This window comes from Sturnira hondurensis, unplaced genomic scaffold (assembly GCF_014824575.4).
Source record: "Sturnira hondurensis isolate 20B ecotype Veracruz unplaced genomic scaffold, ASM1482457v3 Scaffold0019006, whole genome shotgun sequence".
NCBI classification, from domain to species: domain Eukaryota; kingdom Metazoa; phylum Chordata; class Mammalia; order Chiroptera; family Phyllostomidae; genus Sturnira; species Sturnira hondurensis.
The window spans coordinates 3,343,159-3,363,006 of NW_028091637.1; the positions used below are offsets into that span (position 1 = coordinate 3,343,159).

At 40.5% G+C, this 19,848-nt stretch overlaps 1 protein-coding gene and 1 non-coding gene across 2 annotated transcripts in view; one reads left to right on the forward strand and one right to left on the reverse strand.

The window, feature by feature from the left end:
• UBE2E1 (ubiquitin conjugating enzyme E2 E1) overlaps positions 1 to 19,848 on the forward strand; it is a 71,444-nt gene that overhangs the window by 20,011 nt on the left and 31,585 nt on the right. The gene's annotated exons all lie outside the window — the stretch shown is intronic.
• On the reverse strand, positions 19,400 to 19,523 carry LOC119004138 (small nucleolar RNA ACA64). The gene has a single exon (XR_005070131.1). It is a non-coding gene; the product is annotated as a small nucleolar RNA ACA64 (small nucleolar RNA).

The following is a 19,848-nucleotide window of genomic DNA, read 5'->3' on the forward strand; positions in this document are numbered from 1 at the left end:
GGTGTACCCAGACTCTGTGTATGAGTATGGGCCTAACCTGTGAAGGTTTACCAAGCCCAGTAGCTTAGTAATTATGTTCCGTGAATGAGTTTTAAATTATGTCACATACTGAACACACACTGTTTGCATCAGGAGGACTGTCTGCTACTGGCTTTGCAAGTGCCTGGAGGCCCGGCAGGGTTATCGGTGACTCAGCTGGGGTGGGCGGGGCAGTGTCCTGCCTGTCCACCTGTGCGCTCTGCCTGTTTCCCCGGGGAGCCAGGCCGAGCGACCCAAATCACTGACAGCACTGCCAGTACTTTGGCCTGTGCCTGCCTGCTTTCTTCCGTCCTGTGGCCCTTTGACTTAGGCTGTAGCTGTAACCAGCTGCTTCTCACTATATTCAGTTGCTCATTCTAACATTTACTGGGCATTTCCTGTTGTGCCAGGTACTGGAGATAGTGAAAACGATAGTGATGTCCCTGTGCTCACAGAGCTAATGTTCATATGCAGGGAGGGGCAGTTTTAAAAAGTATGAAAGTATTTCAGATAACAGTACAAAGAAATTAAAAAAGTAAAAAAGGGAAGTGGCCTAGTGAGAAGGTGACGGGGCAGGTTTGGCCACTGGTAGGTGCCAATCCTGGAGATGGTCACGGGTGGTGACAAGGACCCTGCTATGAGCAGGACGTTTCAGGTGACTGGACACTGTCACCAGAGTGGTCGGAGATGAGGTGGGCAGGAGCCACAGATTGTTGGTTTCAGCAGAAAGCAGTTGGAGAGTTTTCAGCGGAAGAGGGGTGCACCGCCACAGTTGGCCTGTACAGAAGAGCATCTCCGTAGTTGCTGATTCATAAGAATAGAGATTACAGAAACAGTCTTTCAGCTTTTTTAATTTTTGCTTTACAGAGTCACTGACATTTCTGTATATAACATTTCTGTTATATATCTCGACATAATCTATAATATATCATTGTACCTATTATATCTAGATACCTATGTCTACTATATGTCGAATTTTTGAAATATTAGACATGCTACCCAAAATTACAGACATGCCACCCAAATTTCCTGTGAAGGGAAGTTTGTGGGTGGAAGTAGGAATGCTTTGTAACGTCTCTGGAACATTCAAAGACAGCAAATCTGATTTCTTAGTTGTGGAGTAGTACTAATCCATTTTCTTTGGTGGAGTAGTAATTGTGTCATGATTTTTAATTCTGATAGCCGAAATATTTGGACTGAAGGGGACACGTAAGCCAAACAGCACATTGGAGTAGTGATATAATTATTCTTCGGTGTGTATTTGAAATTCCAGTTACTAAAATTCTTTTGTTTCTTATACTATAAAAATGACATAAAATGAGATATAATTTTGCTGTATCTTAACCCAGTACAACAGGTTTGGGGGTTCCATTTCTTAGAGAGGGGAAATTTTTCTTGCTGAAGGAAGTTTTTTCCCCTCTGAGCTGTCAATAACAGTTCAGAAAGGGGCTGTTACTCATTATAGAAAATAATTACATGTGTTACTCAGACTTCTTCAGGGGACAGAATTTCAGTGCAGACATAACTGGTGATTTGCTCCAAGGGAAACACCACCAGCAATGCAGAACAATCCACATACAAAACCTCAAGGTAATTTATATTTGGCTTTGGAATGAATTTTGGTAATTATATGCTAAAATGATGTGTGTCCAATAGTCTGTGTATTTACTTTATCCAAAATAATGAAGCAGCAGTAGAAAGCAATGACTTAGGATATTCTGGACTACTGTTTAGTTTAGCTTAAGTTGGTTGCCTAAGACCTAGCTCTTTTTTTTTTTAAGATTGTATTTATTTTTAGACAGGGGAAGGGAGGGAGAGAGTTAGAGAAACATCAAAGTGTGGTTGCCTCTCATGTGGCCCCCACTGGGGACCTGGCCTGCAACCCAGGCATGGGCCCTGACTGGGAATCGAACGAGCGACCCTTTGGTTCACAGCCCTGCGCTCAATCCACTGAGCTACACCGGCCAGGGCAAGACCTGGCTCTTAAATGGTGGAGCTGCCGCGTGACACTTTGTACGTATCTCTTTACAACATTTATCACACTCAGTTACGAGTGTTGGAGGACTTAGTCACTCCCACAGACTCTTAGTCTCTCCAACAGACTACGTCCTTTAAATTCTGATTGTTTTATTTTTGTTCTTGTGCCAAACAGCAGGAGATACCTAAAAACTGAAATATTATTGAAACAAATGAGAGCATTTGACTAGAAGTAGCTGTGTAAGTGTTACTTTGCATTTCATTAGATTCTAATATAAGTCACTGAGAGTTACTGTCAGTTTGAAGTGATTAAACCACAAATAAAGGGTGTTTTAATCTTTCATTGGTGTAAAAACAAAGCAATTTGTTATTTTATATAAATTCATCTTCAAGGTTTTCAGTATAGGTTTAATCTTAAGAAAATGTACAGTATACCAAGCCTAGAAATGTAGATGATTTCTGCAACACAAACCGGGGTCATCGTGGGATGAGTATTTGGATATTTCCAATGCTGGTTCAAGTGTTTGCTGATAAAGGCATTGGAGTTGCTGCGTGATGGACAGATGTAAGTTACCTTTGCAATAAAATATTAGAGTAATAGCTACCATCAGGAAAAACGGGCTTACAATTGTATTTGACTAAACATTTATGTGTCTGTGAGCACAGCGCTGACTAGATCGTGCGGAGGTGCGAAAGTGTAGTAGATGCTCTCGGCCTCCAAGAACACCAAGCAGCTAGTGAACCAGACACCGTGTACAGGATTCACTGTGATCTAAGATGAATTTGTTTATCATTTTAATCATAACTCCCTTTCATCTAAACCTTATGTCATGGAGAGCAGTGATTTTTAACCCTGTCCCAGCACAATAGAAGTGACCTGAGGGATAGTTTCTCCCTCTCTTGTCGAGGTTAAAAAAGGGAAGAAAAGTGCTCAGACCAGAGTGTTTACAGATTTAGGGAGTAGAGGCAGAAGCCTTTGACAGATATGAACTGAGCTAATGAGAGAAGGTAAAGAAAAAAGAACTGAGAAGGGGAAGGGACTAGAAGAGATTACTTTTTCTTGAGGTTAGAAGTAAGATCTTGTTTTTCCCCACCGGCCTCATTTGCTACTTAATACAAATAAGAAACGTTTGGGAGAGAATCAGAAAAAAAAGGAGAAATCTGTCCTGCGGACAGTTTGAGACCACTGGCATGGCCTGATCCACCTGCTGGGAACGGATTCCTGGGCAGGGGAGCCCCCAGAGCTTGCTGCTGTTCCAGATTGCTGTAGAGCAGCCCTGGCTTTGTAAATATGGACGAGCTACGTGCACGTTTCTCTTCTGCCTCCTCTCCAGCGAGCGACACTGGAATTTTGGCTCTAGAATAATTTAAAAGGTACTTTGCCAAGGAAATATATTGGGAAAAACCACCTTTCAAAACTCCTTCCTGGCCCTTTGAAACCCCTACAGCCATGCACTGTGGAATGCCACTCTCGTCAGCAGTGGGCCTCATTCATAATGCTGGGCCTGTAAGATCAGAATGGAGCTGAGGAACTCCTACTGCCTAGTGACAGTGTGGCCGTCATGATGTCACAGTGTGGTAAATTACATTTTTGTGGTGAGGCTGGTGTAAACAAACCTATTACACTGCCAGTCGTATTAAAGTATAGCACATAAAATCATATATAGTATATAATACTGGATGATAAATGACTATACTACTGGTTTATGTATTTACTATACTTTTTATTATTTTAGAATGTACTTTTTTTACTCATAAAAAGTTTGCTATAAAAGAATATACTGCGTTTATCATGTTTCATGCTATGCAGGCCTTGTAGCTTGGAAGCAATGGCCACGGTGTGTAGCCTGGGCAGGTAGCTGTCCAGGTTTGCTTCGATGTGCTCTACGGTGTTCACACAATGACAGAGTCACCTGGCAGTGCATTTCCCAGAACTGGTCCCTGTGGTGAAGCTGCACATGACTCTTTAAATGCAGGTGCTTGATCTCCGGGTCATGCTTAGTCCTAGTTCAGTGAGCCTTTCAGGATGGTGCTCAAACTTGTCTTAGACCTTCACATGACCTTTTCTAATGTCCCCGGGACAGGACCACCAGTGGGCATAGAGAGGACCAATCACTGCATATTATAAATGGATTCAGGGTTCACAGGTGTCAGGATCCTCCTTGTTGCATCCCCATTGCACACAAAAATCACAAATAATGAAGATTGTGAGGTTTGTGCCAGAGTAATTTTTTTTGACAAGCTGCAATCATCTGTTGAATCTACAAGCATGTAAAAATCTTTAGGTTTAGAAAACCAGCAGACCAGAAGGAAGAACAGTGTAACTAAATAGTGGCTTGTATGGAAGTGCCTCATGGGAGAACAGTCACTGCTTTTTCTTCTTTTTTGTTGTTGTTTTTGGCAACAGCTTTTTCTCTTTGCCCTACTCCACTACCCTTCTCCAGGCACCTTGATCCCTGCCTTAGCATGCCCTTGCTGGTCGCTCTCTCTGTCTGTGTCACTCAGAAGGGAACGTGTGACTCCAGGTGACTGGTCACAGGTAGAGCATCAGCAAAGTGAAGCCTTAAGATCCCCCACAGAGGGGTTGGTAATGGAACAATGAAAGCAGTAATAGCTAACTCATGTTAGGCAGTTACTGTGGGTTGAGTTTTGTTCTAAAGGCTTTAAATGTAGCAACTGATGTAAAATTTAAACCATCCTAGGCTTTAAATGTAGCAACTGATTTAAAATTTAAACCATCCTATGGGGGGTCCTGTTATCCTTGTTTTTACAGGTGGTGGAATCAGGGCCTAAGTTACACAGAGTTAGTAGGTGGAGAAGTCAGGAGAGGAGCCCAGGCAGTCTGGCTCCAGGGCCTGTGTTCTCTCCACTCCACTCACTGTAGGGAGAGGTAGGGAGTTCAGTCTGATACTGCTTTTGTTATTAGTTAAGAGTCTTTATGTTGCAAGTAATGACATTCTAACTCATTGAAGTAGAAAGGTGAGATGATAAGTTTTATGCAAGTGTGTGACTGATAACTCAAGAACTGAAATGTCCTGGGTGCCAGAAACAGCAGAAGCCAGGGATTCTTTCCATCTTTCATCTCTGCTCCTCTGCACGTGTGCTGTATTTTTTCTCACGTTGCAGACTTGCTGGCTCCCAACAACTTGCTTGGAGGAACATGACCACAGATACCCAAAGAAACTGACCTTTTTTTTTCTTTTGACCAAACTTCAGGGTAAGGGGCCGGTTAGTGCAGCTTGACTGACCTCTGAATCAGCTGATTTGGTAAAGAGAACAGGTCCAAGTGACAGTAACGTTGACTAATTTAAGAAAACGGAAACTGGTTTTTAAAGGAAGAAACCTTACAATGATAGTTTCTAAGGAACTGGCTGTTGGAGTTTCTTCAGTCCTTTAAGCTCTGGTAGAATAGGGACCGTGTAGCCACCCAGCACAGTGCCTGCAACACGGGGACTGCTCCGATGTTTACTGGATGAATGAAGGAGTAATGAATGATTTGCCTGAATAAGGAACACTTACAAAACAGAATTCACGGGGCCGTATTTTTCCTGGGGTGTGGACGACTGTGAGGGAAAAAATTAAGTACTGACATTGGCTTTGACTGTTGCACCACATCTCCTTTGGTCTCTTTTCTCACTGTCTCTCTTCCTCCCCCTTTTCCTCCAAGTCTCTATCTCACAGCACTTCCTTTTACTCTCTGTAACTCCTCTCTGTCAGCAGAGTATAAAGTGGAGACACCTATTATTTATTTTTTAGAGAGGGGAAGGGAGGGAGATTGAGAGCGAGAGAAACATCAGTGTATGTGGTTGCCTTCCACGTGCCCCTTCTGAGGACCTGGCCCACAACCCAGGCATGTTGAATGACGGGGAATTGAACCTGCGACCCTTTGATTCCCAGTTTGGTACTCGGTCCACTGAGTCACATCTGCTGGGGCCTGAAACGTATTTTTTATGTTGTGTGTTTTAAATATAATTTTCGTGCTGCTTGTTTTAACCTAAAAAATGAGTATTGTGTAATGTGTTATGTGCCTCCCTTGAAAGTGAGCTGTTTAATAGTCATATATTAAAAACTAAGAATTTAATAGACTTCCATTGGGGAAGCTTATTTCCTAGACATCTTTGGAGCACCTTCATTAATGAATTTAATTTGGTTTATTATTTTAGATAAATGGTTTTCCCTCGTTTTTAGAATGTCACTGCAGAGTTAGGTAGGAAGATACAAATAAATGGTGATTCAGAAAGCCACATGAGGTCCAGAAGCCATCCTGAGGCAGGAGTTGAACAAATATTAACCCTAGTGCCCTGCTCCCCCTCTTTACAGAGTGGGGAGCAGTGCCTGCAGTCGCTGGGCTGGGGGGGCGGTAAATAAAGTAGGCACGACTGAGAGGCTGATTCAAGATGCCAAAGTTTTATAGGAAAAAAACTTTAAAAAAGCTTTTTATTTATTTTTACAGGGAGGGGTAGAGAGGGAGTGAAACGACAATGTGTGTTTGCCTCTCGTGCGCCCAAGGCATGTGCCCTGACTGGCAATCGAACCCTTTGGTTCGATTTGGTGACCCTTTGGTTTGCAGGCTGGCACTCAATCCACCGAGCCACACCAGCCAGGGCTGTATAAAAAAACCTTTTTTAAAAAAATGTGTGTGTATTTTTTTTAAGGTTTTATTTGTTTACTTTTACAGAGAGGGGACTGGAGGGAGAGAGGGAGAGAAACATCATTGTGTAGTTGCCTCTCACATGGCCCCCACTGGGGCCCTGACCCGCAACCCAGGCGTGTGCCTTGATTGGGAATTGAACTGGCGACTCTTTGGTTCTCACCCCATACTCAATCCACTGAGCTACACCAGCCAGGGCATAAAAACTTTTGATAGGTGACTTAAGTAGGTTAATTCTTAGTTCATGTGCAGACATTTTTTAAAACTTAAAAAAAAAGATTTTACTTTTTAGAGAAAGGGGAAGGGAGGGAGGGAGAGAAAGAGAAACATCAGTGTGCAATACACTCCCAATCAGGGACCTGGCCTTCAACCCAGGTATGTGCCCTGACTGGGAATCGACCCGTGATCTTTTGGTTTGCAGACCAGCGCTCTACCCAGTGAGCCACCAGCCACCAGAATGCAGACAGTTCTTGAAATGTCTTTGGGCAACTCATGCCCATGTATGAGCCCCTCACAGCTTCATTATTCTATAGTCCTGTGGTAATCTTTGGTCCAATAAAAGTTTGGATTTGAGTCTCACAGATGTAAATTCAGGTCTTAACTCTGCTTATTATAGGTGTTGTGACCTTGTGCAGATCACTTAACCTTTGGCAACTTTAACCCCTATCAAATTCTCCTTCAGGGGACAAATATTTTGTCACCATTTAGGGTGATTTTTCTAAAACATGTCAAGTTGTTTTACTTTCTTAATATTTTTCCTGTCCACTTCAGGAACCTCTGCAGCTATAGTGGGAGAATTAATTTCAGGAGAAATTTATTTAAATGCAATATTTGGACAATTCATTAAATATAATAATGCCCATAGCTTTTTAGTTGTGGATCAGTATGTCTTTACTTAACATGTAATCAGAAGAGCAGACCAGGGACTCTGCTCTGCCTGGCTCTTTTCTAACTTCGTAGTAATGTATGAGGAAAATGTGTACCCGAAACTCAGTTTTGGGGGTGACTGCAGACAGGTGCACTTAGAGCTGGCTCTGGAGTTCCCAAGGCCTCTGACCTGGGCCCAATGTCTTAGAAGCTTTAAAGGAGGTACACAGTCGACTTTCCCTTTTCTTAAGGTACGGAATTTCATCTTAAAATTAAAGTGGAATTATGTTGAATTTTGTTTTAAGACTGATGGTATTCCCTATAATTCTTGCAAATCAATATAAGCAATTACTGCTTCAATTGATATTTAAAATTTAGTAAAAAAAACAAAAGAAACTAGATGAGGATACTAGACTAATAATGTTTTAACATTTTTAGGTTTTGCATATTGAGTTAATCACTTACTTGAAATCATTATCTCCAGGGGGAGGCTCAGGCATTAAAACAAAACACAGAGGCCAGGGGTAAGAACCAAGGAAGTCATGCGTATTTCGCTTGTAGCATATTGTACACCTGGTCTTGATTTATGTTTTTATGACTATCATAAATTCATAAAGCAAAATAAAAAGCCATTCAACTTTAGACATGTTTTCATATTTTAGACTTAGAGATGGAAAATCTTAGGGTAAAGATTACAGTGACTATAGCTTTATCAATTCATAAATTATTGTTTGAAGAGCCCTGGTAAATTGAGACTGAATTCAATTTCAGTGTGTTGTTCTGTGTCAAAATAAAAGGTTAATTTCAGCATGCAGTAGCTTTATACCTAAAGGCATTAGGAAAAGGGGGGGGGGGAAGTTCACCCGTTTCCTTTAAGTTTCAAGCTATTTCCAGTAACCTTTTCAGCTGCTGCTTTTATAATTTAGTTTGTAGCACAGACAAGATACATATTTCAGAAACAAATTTTGAGCTTTTACTACTGATGTTAAGATTACTTTTTATCGGCCCTGGCTGATGTAGCTCAGTGGATTGAGCACGGGCCTGCGAACCACACGATCGCGGTTCGATTCCCAGTCAGAGCACATGCCTGGGTTGCAGGCCAGTTCCCAGCAGGGGACTCACGAGAGGCAACCATACATTGATATTTCTCTCCTCTCCTTCCCTTCCCCTCTAAAGAAAAATAAGTAAAATCTTAAAAAAAAAAGATTTTATCTTACATGGGCCTGTGGAAAAAAAGGCTGTGTAGGATATAGGTGAAACGCATTGAAACAGCAAGAACTAAGCATTTCGGAGTTTTGTGAATGTCTTTAAAGCACAGTTTTCGTAATTAAAGTTAATGGGAGCATCTGTAATCCCCCTAGAAAAGTAGCCATCCATTCATGCGATGTAGGAAACAACTGATTTAGGGTGCCACATGAAAAAGTACTTTCTGATTTCACTTTTTTAAAAAAATTTTTTTAAAAAGTCAAGTCAGCTTTTTTAAAAAAATTTTATTTATTTATTTATTTATCTTCAGAGGGGAAGGAGAGAGGGAGAGAGACCTCCATGTATGGTTGCCTTTTGCGTGTCCCCTGCTGGGATTTGGCCTGCAGGGAACTGGCCTGCAACCCAGGCATGTGCCCTGACTGGGAATTGAACTGCGATCCTCTGGTTCGCAGGCCTGTGCTCAATCCACTGAGCTATGCCAGCCAGGGCTGATTTCACTTTTGGTTGCATGTTTTTATCTATTATGCATGCACTTTTTAAAAAAGATTTACTTATTTTTAGAGCAAGGGGAAGGAAGGGAGAAAGAGGGAGAGGAGAAACTCAGTTGTCCCCCCCCGTGCCCTGCCCCCCATAATATGCACATGCTCTGACTGGGAATTGAACCAGCGACCCTCTCAGTTTGTAGGTCAGCGCTCAATCCATTGAGCCACACCAGTCAGGGCACATTCTCTGGTTGAACATTAGCTATCTCCCATGTATTGGGTACTGTGTTGGGGGTATGCATGTAAACAAGAAATCTAGGGCCAGTCCCTGTCAGACCTCTGAGTTTGGGGGAGCAAGGGATTTTAAGCAAAAAACAAAAGGGCTCTAAATGTTACTCCAAAAACTGCAAGGCCCTTCACTTCTGCTGGTCAGGCACAACCCTTTTTGTTCTTTCCCCAAAAGAATGATACTGGCTTTTCTTGGAAATGTTAGAGCTGAAAGGGAGCTTCAATCTAGTTCAATTCCTGTTCCTCACTTTACAAGTGAAAGCGCTCAGATGGAGCGAGGTGATACGACTTTTCCTGAAATGGCACAGCTGAGGACTGATGTGGTCAGGGATGCAACACTGGTCTTCTGATTCCTACTCCTATACAAGTGAGTAACGCATGACTAACAGGATCCTGTCCAGGATCTATTTGCTCTGCAGATTTTCATTGATCTGCTTTATGTTGTCTTAGTGCGAGATGCTGGGGTTACTCAACATGAAGAAGATAAAGCTCTTTCAGTTAAGTGGTTCACCGTCTAGAGCGAGATGGGCAGTTTTGGAAAAAAATTATAAAGGAGTTACTTGTTTAGCATATATATTAAGATGACAGGTTCTGAAAGCAGTTGAGTTAAAATCCTAGCTCCCTACTTAATAGATATGTAAAGTTGGGAGAAACAAATGTCTGTACCTTAGTTTCCTTATATGTAAAATGTTGATAAGAGGGTTTAGGCTTTTAGGGTTTAGAGATGTATTGGGTGTAAAGCACTCAGAACAATGCCCAGCTCCTAATAAGCACTCCATACATATTAACTATTATTAAAGCATTCTTTAAAAAAAGTCATGCTGCCCTGGCTGGTGTAGCTCGGTGGATTGAGCACTGGCCTGCGAACCAAAGGATCACAGTTCAATTCCTAGCCAGGGCACATGCGTGGGTTGCAGGCCAGTTCCCAGCGGGGGATGCACAAGAAGCAACCATATATTGATTGATGTTTCTCTCCCTCTCTCCTTCCTTTCCCCTCTAAAGATAAGTAAATAAAATCTTTTTTAAAAAGTCACGCTATATTTTTCCCCCCTCCATTTTGCAGATGAGGATGTTGAAGCAGAAAGAAGTTAAGTAACTTGCTGGTGCTCACACAGCTGAGAGTTTGGGAGCCAGGACTTAAACAGGGTGTCTAACCGAGCATTCTGTTTAGACGGAGGGGCTTAGCCAGAGATCTGGTGCCTGTCACCAGTACTGAAAAAATCCCTCAAAATTCTAAGCATCTCAGCATGTTAGTAATGCATTAACTGTTACATGTTTAGTGATACGTTTCCTGCTTCTGAAAGAGAGGAAGGACTAAATTTTGGGAATATTGCCTTCTTTATCCAAGTCCAACTTGCCATGTATTTTTTATTTTTACCCGTGGAACTGATCCCATCTTCAAATTCAAAGGGTTTGTGGTATGTTAAAAAATCACATGTCTTGTATTTTATAAAGGATTGGACATAGTGTTTGGTTGGTTTTGATTTTGGCCTTTGTTTTGCTTCTTCAATTAAGGAAGTAGCCTACATCCGATTTGAGTGAGAATGGCTTGTGTGAAGAGCAGCATTTTTACCAACCTTAGTTTTTTTTAGAAACTTTTGACACACAGAGAATTAAGTAATATATGGTATTTAGCTTCAGTAGAAGATAGACTCTAGTAATTAATATGGAGAATTGAGAAATATAACTCTTACCATCTTACCATTCTTTTGAAAATTTCCTTTTCCACCTGTCCATTAATGTGTGTTGCTTTATACTTCAAGTTGATACATTTTAAGTCCCTGCAGAAGAAGCTTTTAATATCGATTAGTAAATGTCTAATTTAAAGTTATAGCTGGCCATGTGGCTTTTGTTAAGTACAGGCATACCTCAGATATTGCAGGTTCCCTTCCAGACACTAGAAGTAATCATCTTAGTGATGGGAATATTGCCTTCAATTTGTAAAAAATGCACCATCCGTGAAGTACAATATGTAGAAAAGCTCTATAAAATGTATGCCTGTATTTACTATGGATTTCTTTTAAGGATCATATATCTGAGAGTTGCTTCTTTTCCAGTCTGATGATCTTTGCCTTTAAATTGGAATGTTTGGATCATTTACATTTAATTTGATTATTGATGCAACTAGGTTTAAATCTCACTATTTGTGAGATTTGTTCCCTGTCTCCTTTTTTCATGATTTCTTTTGGGCTGAGGTTTTGTTTTTTTGTTTTTAATGATCATGCATGCTTTGTTGGATTACTAGCTATAACTTTGTTTTTAGTGGTTGCTAGTTTAGAGTTTACGAAACACATCTTTAGCATGCCAGAGTCTGCCTTCAGGTGATACCATACCCCTTCCTTATGGTACGGGATCCTTCAGCATTCCCTCCTGCACCAGATATGCTGCCGTTAACCGTAAATTTTATTCGTGCATGTCAGAATCCTCCCAGTGTTCTGGCTTTAAACACTTAATGTCTTTTAAAGAGATTTAAGAAATAAACTTATATTGTCCTCAAATTTATTACCATTTTGGTATTTTTATTCTTTTGTGTCGTTCCGATGTACTTGTTATCAATCATTTCCTTCCACCTGAGAGACTGCCTTTTAAAATTTAATTTTTATTATTAATGTCTCACAGTTTGATTATGATCTGCCTTGGTGTGGCTTTCTCGTGTTTCTTGTGCTTAGGGATTAAGTTTCTTAGATTGATAAGTTTAGTTTTCATCAGATTTAGAAAATTTTTTGGCTACTAGCCTTTTTTCAAATATATTTTCTACTTCTTCCCCCTTTGCATATCAGGCTGTTTGAAGTTGTTCCACAATTAACTGATTCTTTGTTCAGAGTTTTAGGGGGTTTTGTCTGTTTCATTTTGAATTGACGCGTGCACTGGCCTGCAGTGCCGTGGTGTTATGGATGGAAAATCAAGACAAATTCATACTGACTACTGAGTCCTGGGGAGGAAAAGGGAGGGAACACTGACTACTCACTCCCTCAAGGAGGGAGCACCTCAGAGCGGCCTGGCCACCCTCTAGAGGGGAGAGTGTGCCGACCCTTGGCTAGACAGGCTTTTACTGGGTTTTTTGCACAAGAATTCAGGTAATGATTAACTTATTAATCATTGTCAGGCAGTAAATAGCAGATAGGACACAGAGAACTATTAGGGGCTTCTTCTGAGTCTGTTAGCTAAAGGGCTACAAGACTTTGGAAAACAAACTCATTTTCTGCTCAGGCTTTAGAAATGCGTTTGCTAAAAAGCATTCTTACCAAAACAAGCTTCACAGGATTGTTGGGAATTTTTTTTTATGCCAGATCACCCCAGATCCTTGGGAATTTTTTTTACGCCAGATCACCCCAGATCCTGCTCTAGCTGGCAAGGGGCTGCACTGTCTCCCCCAGCATAGGTTTTTAGGCTTAAGTGTATTAGAGCCAGGAAGCACTTCTCCCAAGAGGACGTGGGGACTGGGCTATGTCAGAATAGCCAGTCCATCACTTCCTCTTTGTTGTAGCCCCCTGAGTCCTTCCATGATGGCCTCCCAAGTGATCGTGTCTGGCTTAGGTTGCCCCACCTCTGAGGGGTCTTACCTGTCTCTGACTATCCAACTGTGCTTTGGGGGTAGGGGAGTAAGTAGAGGCAGCGTTTGCTACCAGAGACAAGCTTTATCTGTCCCCTTGTGGCTCCCGGCTCCCATTTTGGAGGTTGCTCATCATCCTTAGCCATGGGGGTTAATTACAATTCCTGACACCAGGCAGAGCAGTTCCCAACATTGAATAATTTCTACTGCTTCGTTTCCAAGTTTATTCATCTTTGCAACATCTAATATGCTGTTGATTTCATCCTGGTTTTTTTTTTACCTCATGTATTTTTTAATATTTAGAAGTTTGATTTTGGCTCTTTTTGTAATTCCCATCACTCTGACATCCTCAGGCATTTGTCTCTCATTTTGAACTTGCAGAATAGTTGTTTAATTATTTTTATTATCTCTGTCACACCTGGATCTGTTTCTGTTAAGCGAACTTTTCTCCTCACATTTTCAGACTTTTTTCCATATCTGGTAATTTTTAAATGAATACCAGGCATTGTGGATTCTGCTGTTTGTGTGCTGGATATATTTTTATATTCTTAAGTACTCTTGGATTTGCAGTTAAGTTGAGATGCAGTGAAGGTTACTTGGAAATAGTCTTAACCTTTCGGGACTTGGTTTTTACACTCTGTTCAGAGTAATCAGAAGAGTTACTAAGGCTAATTTTCCCCCTCTGTTGAGACAATACTATTTTGAGTATTTTATACATTGTCCTGGGAGTTAAAAGATTTTTCTTCTCTTAACTAGTGGGAACACAAACCATGTTTGACGCTGGTAGCCCTGGGGTATTGTTCCCTCTGTTCCTTCTGGGTGTTCTCTCCCTGACATTTCATAGTGTTGCATCCTCTCACGCACGCGCACTGCTCAGCTGTGCACTCCTCAGCCAGCTCCGTGAGGGGGACCCCACGGATCTTTGGGCTCCTGTGGTTGCAGAGCTCGCTCTTTCTGTTCTTGTGAACTCGGGCCACCTGGATTCTCTCTCTCCCAGTGCCACAGGGGCAGCTGTAGGTCTTCCTGTGTTTTTTTGTTTGTTTTTTCTTTTCTCTCTCTCCCTTGTGTCTCTCTGTCTGCCTGGATCGCTCTCAAGAATCACTTCCCTTAGCTGCCTGATGCCCAGTGTTTAGAAACTGTTGTTTCATGTATTACAGGGGTTTTTTAGTTGTTTAAGGTGGTAGGGTAAATTTGGTCCCTGTTTTTCTATCTTGGCCAGAAGCTGAAGTGACTTAAAAGGCCCCTGACATTTTTTAAAAAATAAAGATTAGCCATTATAAAGCAATACTTTTATGTTCCTCCAGCTTTTATACATTTATAACGATATTTACTTTTAGAACTGTGTTTGAACTATTTGGGAAAAAAATTGAAAAGATATAAAGATACTGATTTTGCCATAATGAGGTGGGGACAAATTTAGTTCATTTAGATTTCTAGTTTTTCATGTTTTATCTGCTATGAGTAAGGGATTTTATTTAAAATTTGTCTTGACATTTGGAGACTAGTACTGTTTTTGAGCCATATCATCTGCACTTTGCCATTAGAAAGTATAGTTGTTCTAGATTTTGTATTTTTAACCCCTTTGTTGATTTTGGAATAGGTATACTTTGAGTGTATACATATTAATTTCTTTTTAAGTGTATTTTTATTGCAGTAGCATTGGTTTATAACACTATGTAAGTTCCAAGCATGCAATATTATAAATTGACATCCGTATGTACTTACGTACAACATCATGCTTTCCACGAAAAGTCCAGTCTCCATCATAAGCATATCATTGAGCCCCTTGACCTGCTTCACTCTCTCTACCCCCAAATACATAGTAATTCTAATATGATCACAGGTCAAGCCAGATCAGAAGAATATATTATATGTGTAGTAGTAAGATTGGCTGTAGTAAGATTTAAATGACTACCTTGTTGCAGGTTATATATTCCTACTTTTCACAAATTTCTGTTGGATTTGCAGATGAAATATTTTGAGTCTAGCAGGGAGAAAAATGTAAATGCCATATATTCATCTCATACTTTTTTTCATTTTTAAAAGTTGCCTTTTCTAAACCAGTGCCATTCAGTGCTGGGGGGGACGGGGGGCAGGTTTGTCATCACCATTAACCAGAGAAACCACATGAGTGCCGCCTTTGAGCACAGCACTGTACTGTGCCTCCGACACGAGTTGGAATCCTGTGGTTGGTGAGGGAAAGAGCCCCACGCAGCGAGAGTCCCAGTTTTATATCATTGTCCTAGATCTTGCTGTTTTGTGGGAGTGTGTTTGGGTGGTTGTGGTTTGGAGCTCCGGTAGGAGAGGATGATGGCACTCTGGGTGGGTGGTGAGGGCAGAGAGTACAGTCTCATTTTAAAGACTTTACATGCCCGGGTTTTGGTTATTCTAGTGATTGTTACACTGGGTCAGAAAGTCATTTACCTTAAGACATTTATTGTAAATAGATAAAAGTAAGTACAGGAGAACTTCTAGTTTGAGTATGGTAGGTGGTTAATCTCAGATTTAATGAGCTTTGTGTTAGGATAAGGAAACAGGGTAAGGAAACAGGGTTGATTTAAACTATTTTATGGCCCCTTGAGGATTTTTTGGTTTGGGGGTGGGTTTTCTTTTTTGTTTTTGGGGGGAAGGTTTGAGTAAACCTCTTCACTTTAGTATCTACTTTAAATATCACTAAACTGTCTCATTCCAAGTGAGATGGGCAAAAGATGTTTTAGGTCTCCTTTCATTACATAAACTGAATTCCGAGCTTGAAATAAATGAGTCTCATATATACTTCTGTGTCAAAACTTAGTTTTTGTGACATTAAATCTCATTTACCGTAAGTTACAGACGTATTTTTAGGTTTTTAAAAATTTGATCTTGAAGTCATAAGATTTTCTATTTTTTGAGGAAATGAAGATTCTTCGTTGTAGAGCACCATGTGGAATAGACATTCCATCTGGAATAGGAAGGTCAATTTTTCCTTACTTAGTGCCTGTGACTTCTGAGGGGAGCAGTGGCTTGTGTTATTTAAATGAAAAATTGTAGTAGTATAGGTATGGTACAGCTACCGTAAAGTATACCATGTACTACTAAATTTATATAAAAATAGGTGAAAATATATGTAAATGTAATACTGTTGTTTATAATACTATTTACTAGTACAAGATTCCACAGTATATATACTATGTATTATATATTTGTATGTTATGGTAATATATAATATGTTATAAAGCTATTTTTCTTGAAAGAACATAGTTTGAGGACAACTTCTTTCATTTAAGGTTAAAATTGCCTTTCTTTGGGAAGCCATCTCTTACCCCAGACTAGGTGTTTTGGGGGGTAGGGGACAGGAAAGGCTATTAGGTCATTGTAATATCTTGACTTATTCTGTATAATTATGAGGTTATGTAGACTTGTTAACCACAGGAAATGAATTTCCTAATACATTATTTAGCACATGATAGATGTTAAGTGTTTGATTGACATTCTAAACTGTGCACAATATTTTGCTGTCAATGAAAACAGGTCAGGGCTGCTGGACTGCACAGCTCCACAGAGCACCATTCACGTAATGACATCATCATTTTCCAGATTTTTGTTTGCTTGCAGGAATTTATCTTGAATCTTGGGTGCGTACTTCGAGTACAATATGGTGTTGGAACACAAAATTACATACTTAGTTTTTATCACACACAGTCAACTTGTAGTAAATGAGAACTGCAATAATTTACTGCCTTCTCTCTCCCCTGTCACTTCCCACAGTCATTTCCCCTCTGCTTCCTACGGTTTATTGGGTTCTAAACCAGCACCTCTCCACTTTGCCCAGAGCATCCCTGTCGTCAGCACCGTCCATGCCTCAGTCATCTTCAGAAGTTCTGTGGCAGTTAGAACACTGGACAGTCCTGATGACTCTCAAGTCTCTGCCGCTGCCCTTGACTGCCTGCTGAAATCAGTGTTTTCAACCAAATATTGGAACTTAAAAACAAAACGTCTAAAATGTAAACCTCTTTTACCCAAATATATTTCTTGTGTTCCTTTGTCTCTTTAATACTGTCACATTTTTACCTGTTAATAGATAATGCCATCTTTTTCCACATTCTGGTTGTAACCACTCAGGATGTCGTTTTATATTTCTTCACTGTTCACGATTCTTTCATGCTTAGAGCCCCTTTTAAGAAGGTCTGTTACATGCCAAAACCGGGGTATGTAAGAGTAATCAGTGGTAGGGCTAGAGGGGGTAGTTGGGGATGTAATGTTTTCATATATTATTTGTATGTGTTCTTGCCAATGTAGTTAGCGTGCTTATATTTTTAACTTACATAAAAAATGTTAGTTTGTTTTCTGCTTTTACTAAGCCAAAGGTTTTAAGTTCTCTTCCTTTGCTAATTCATTGCTTTGAGCTGCTACGTATTATTCTATGGGGTATATCCATTCTGTCTGCAATACCACCACTCATCAGTGGAAGCAAATAAAACTGGATTCCTACCTAATATCACATGTGAGGAAAGATCTAGGTGGATGAAAGGCTGGCCTATGTGTGAAAAGTAAAACTGTAAAGATAAAAAAGAAAATGTGACCCATAAGCTAGGGACTTAAAGAAGGAAGGGCTTTTTAAAGCCTACCTTCAAAAACACAATTTTTAAGATAAAATGAAATTCATTTAATACAGGAAATTAAAATGTTCTGCTTAATGGAGTTTTTATTTTTTACCCAAAGGCCTAAAGCCCGGGCAGTGTTTGCTGTGTGTGCTTGGGGAGGGGAGGCAGGGTTGCGTGCACGCTGAGCTGTGCGCCCAGGAGGGAGCCGCTGCCCTCTAGGTGCTCCCGTGGTACTTGCTGTAAAGCCAGGAGCCTCCACATGGCAACTCCCCTTCCCTGAGCACCTTAGAGGGCTCAGTGTTTTCTGAATACATTTTCTACGCCGGAATTACTTGGGTGGTTATTTAAAAAAATAGGAATTCCTCTCCTCCAGCTTTTCATCCCCCATATTTTAATATGCAGCAGGTTCTTGAATAATGTTTTTGTTCAATATTCTTTCATTATAATGTTGATGAAATACTGTAGGAACTTAGCTATTGTTTTTATCAGTTAGCCTGTGGTAAAGCTGGTTTCATTATACATCCTTTTACTTAAAGCCCTAGGTCCTATCAATGACATTACATTACTGTACAGAGGGGAGAGGTATCTGTCTTTTTCCAAAAGCCTCTAGAGCAGGGGTTGAAAACTTACTCAGTAAGTGTCCAGGTGGTAAATATTTTAGGTTCTGCAGGCCATGTGGTCTTTATTACAATTATTCAACTCTACCCACAGTAGGAAAGCAGTCATAGCCATAAATGAGGAAGCATAGTAGTGTTCCAGTAAAACTTTATTCGTAGACACTGATAGAATAATAGTGTCACAAAATATTCGCTTGTTTAAAAATTGTGAAACACACCATTCTGAGCTCGCAGCACAAACACAAATAGGCAGTGGGCCTGATTTGCGGATTTGCGTTAACTATGTCATGCTGACTGCTCCCCTGCTCCCGAGTGGTCCTCAGGCACCTGGAGTTTGAGACAAAACCTGGGCTCTAGCTTATCTGATAGAATTGTTGCTCTGTTTATTATTATTTTGGGAAATTCTCGTTTCATAATAATAAGAACTTCCAATACCTACGAGGGAAAGTAGTTCCCAGTGCTCAGGAAGCAGTGATTAAATAAAGGGGTTATGATCTTAACATTAGATTTTTTTATTGCTTCTTAGACATGTTCAAGAATGGATAATGGGAAGGGAAACACCAGTGTTTAAGCTGTGTTTACTATGTCCTGAAGTATACAAAGATGGAATTGTTAGAGATGAGAAATATAAATAGCCTTTTTTTCTTATCAAAATGTCTAGTTATGTCTTTTTAAATTGATTTATCAGGATGAATAAATAGTCGAAGAGCAGGGACCAGGTGTGCTGTGTCAGCTCAAAAAGAGGAGTTTACTGTGCAAAATTGTCATAGTTCTTCCTTAAGTTGGTGGGATGATCTTTCTGATTGATATTACAAGAATAAACTTCTTTTCCCTTTGGTTATCAGTACAGTGACCATATAATTATCAGTAGTAATTACTCTAGGGCAGTATGGAAAGTAAAGGTGGTGATAAATACAGAAATACACACATCTTCTGTACCTTCATTTTTTTAAATAAACACAAAGTATGCTACTGATGCTATTCCATACTTTGTGTTTGTTTCCACTTGGTATCATGGATTTTCCCCACTGTTTCCTCTACAGGCCTTTATATTAATGTCCTGATTTATAAGTGAAGAAAGTCAGGCTCAGAGGGTTTTTTTTCTTTTTTTCTTCTTTTCTTTTCTTTCTCTTTTTCTTTTTCTTTTTTTCAGCGACACATGTCGGGGCCGAGGTTCCGCCTTCCCACACCAAATGGGCGTTGAGCTGAGGCCCCCGGTGATTCTGGGCACCGAATCTCACCCACGGTCACGGACAGAGCTGAGGGTGATTTTCAACCAACGCCAAAGGCTCAGAGTTTAAAACTTGTTTTAAGGTGATGTATGTTAAGTATTTAGCTTAAGGAGGTACTTAATATCTGTTAGGTCTCATCATGTTCCCTAGCCCGAGTATGTCCTTGTCCTTAAGGAGCTTAGGCAGACATAATCACATCACAACTTTAGGACTAGTAGCAGTTCATTAGGACTAGTAGCAGACAGAAGTGCCCATCTGTCTGATATAATCAGTAACTGCCCTGGCTGGTCAGCTCTGGGAGAATCAGAGTAGAGTCAGGGAGAACTTTGTAGACAAATGTAGGGAGCTTGGGTAAGGTCTTAGCCAGAGGGCCA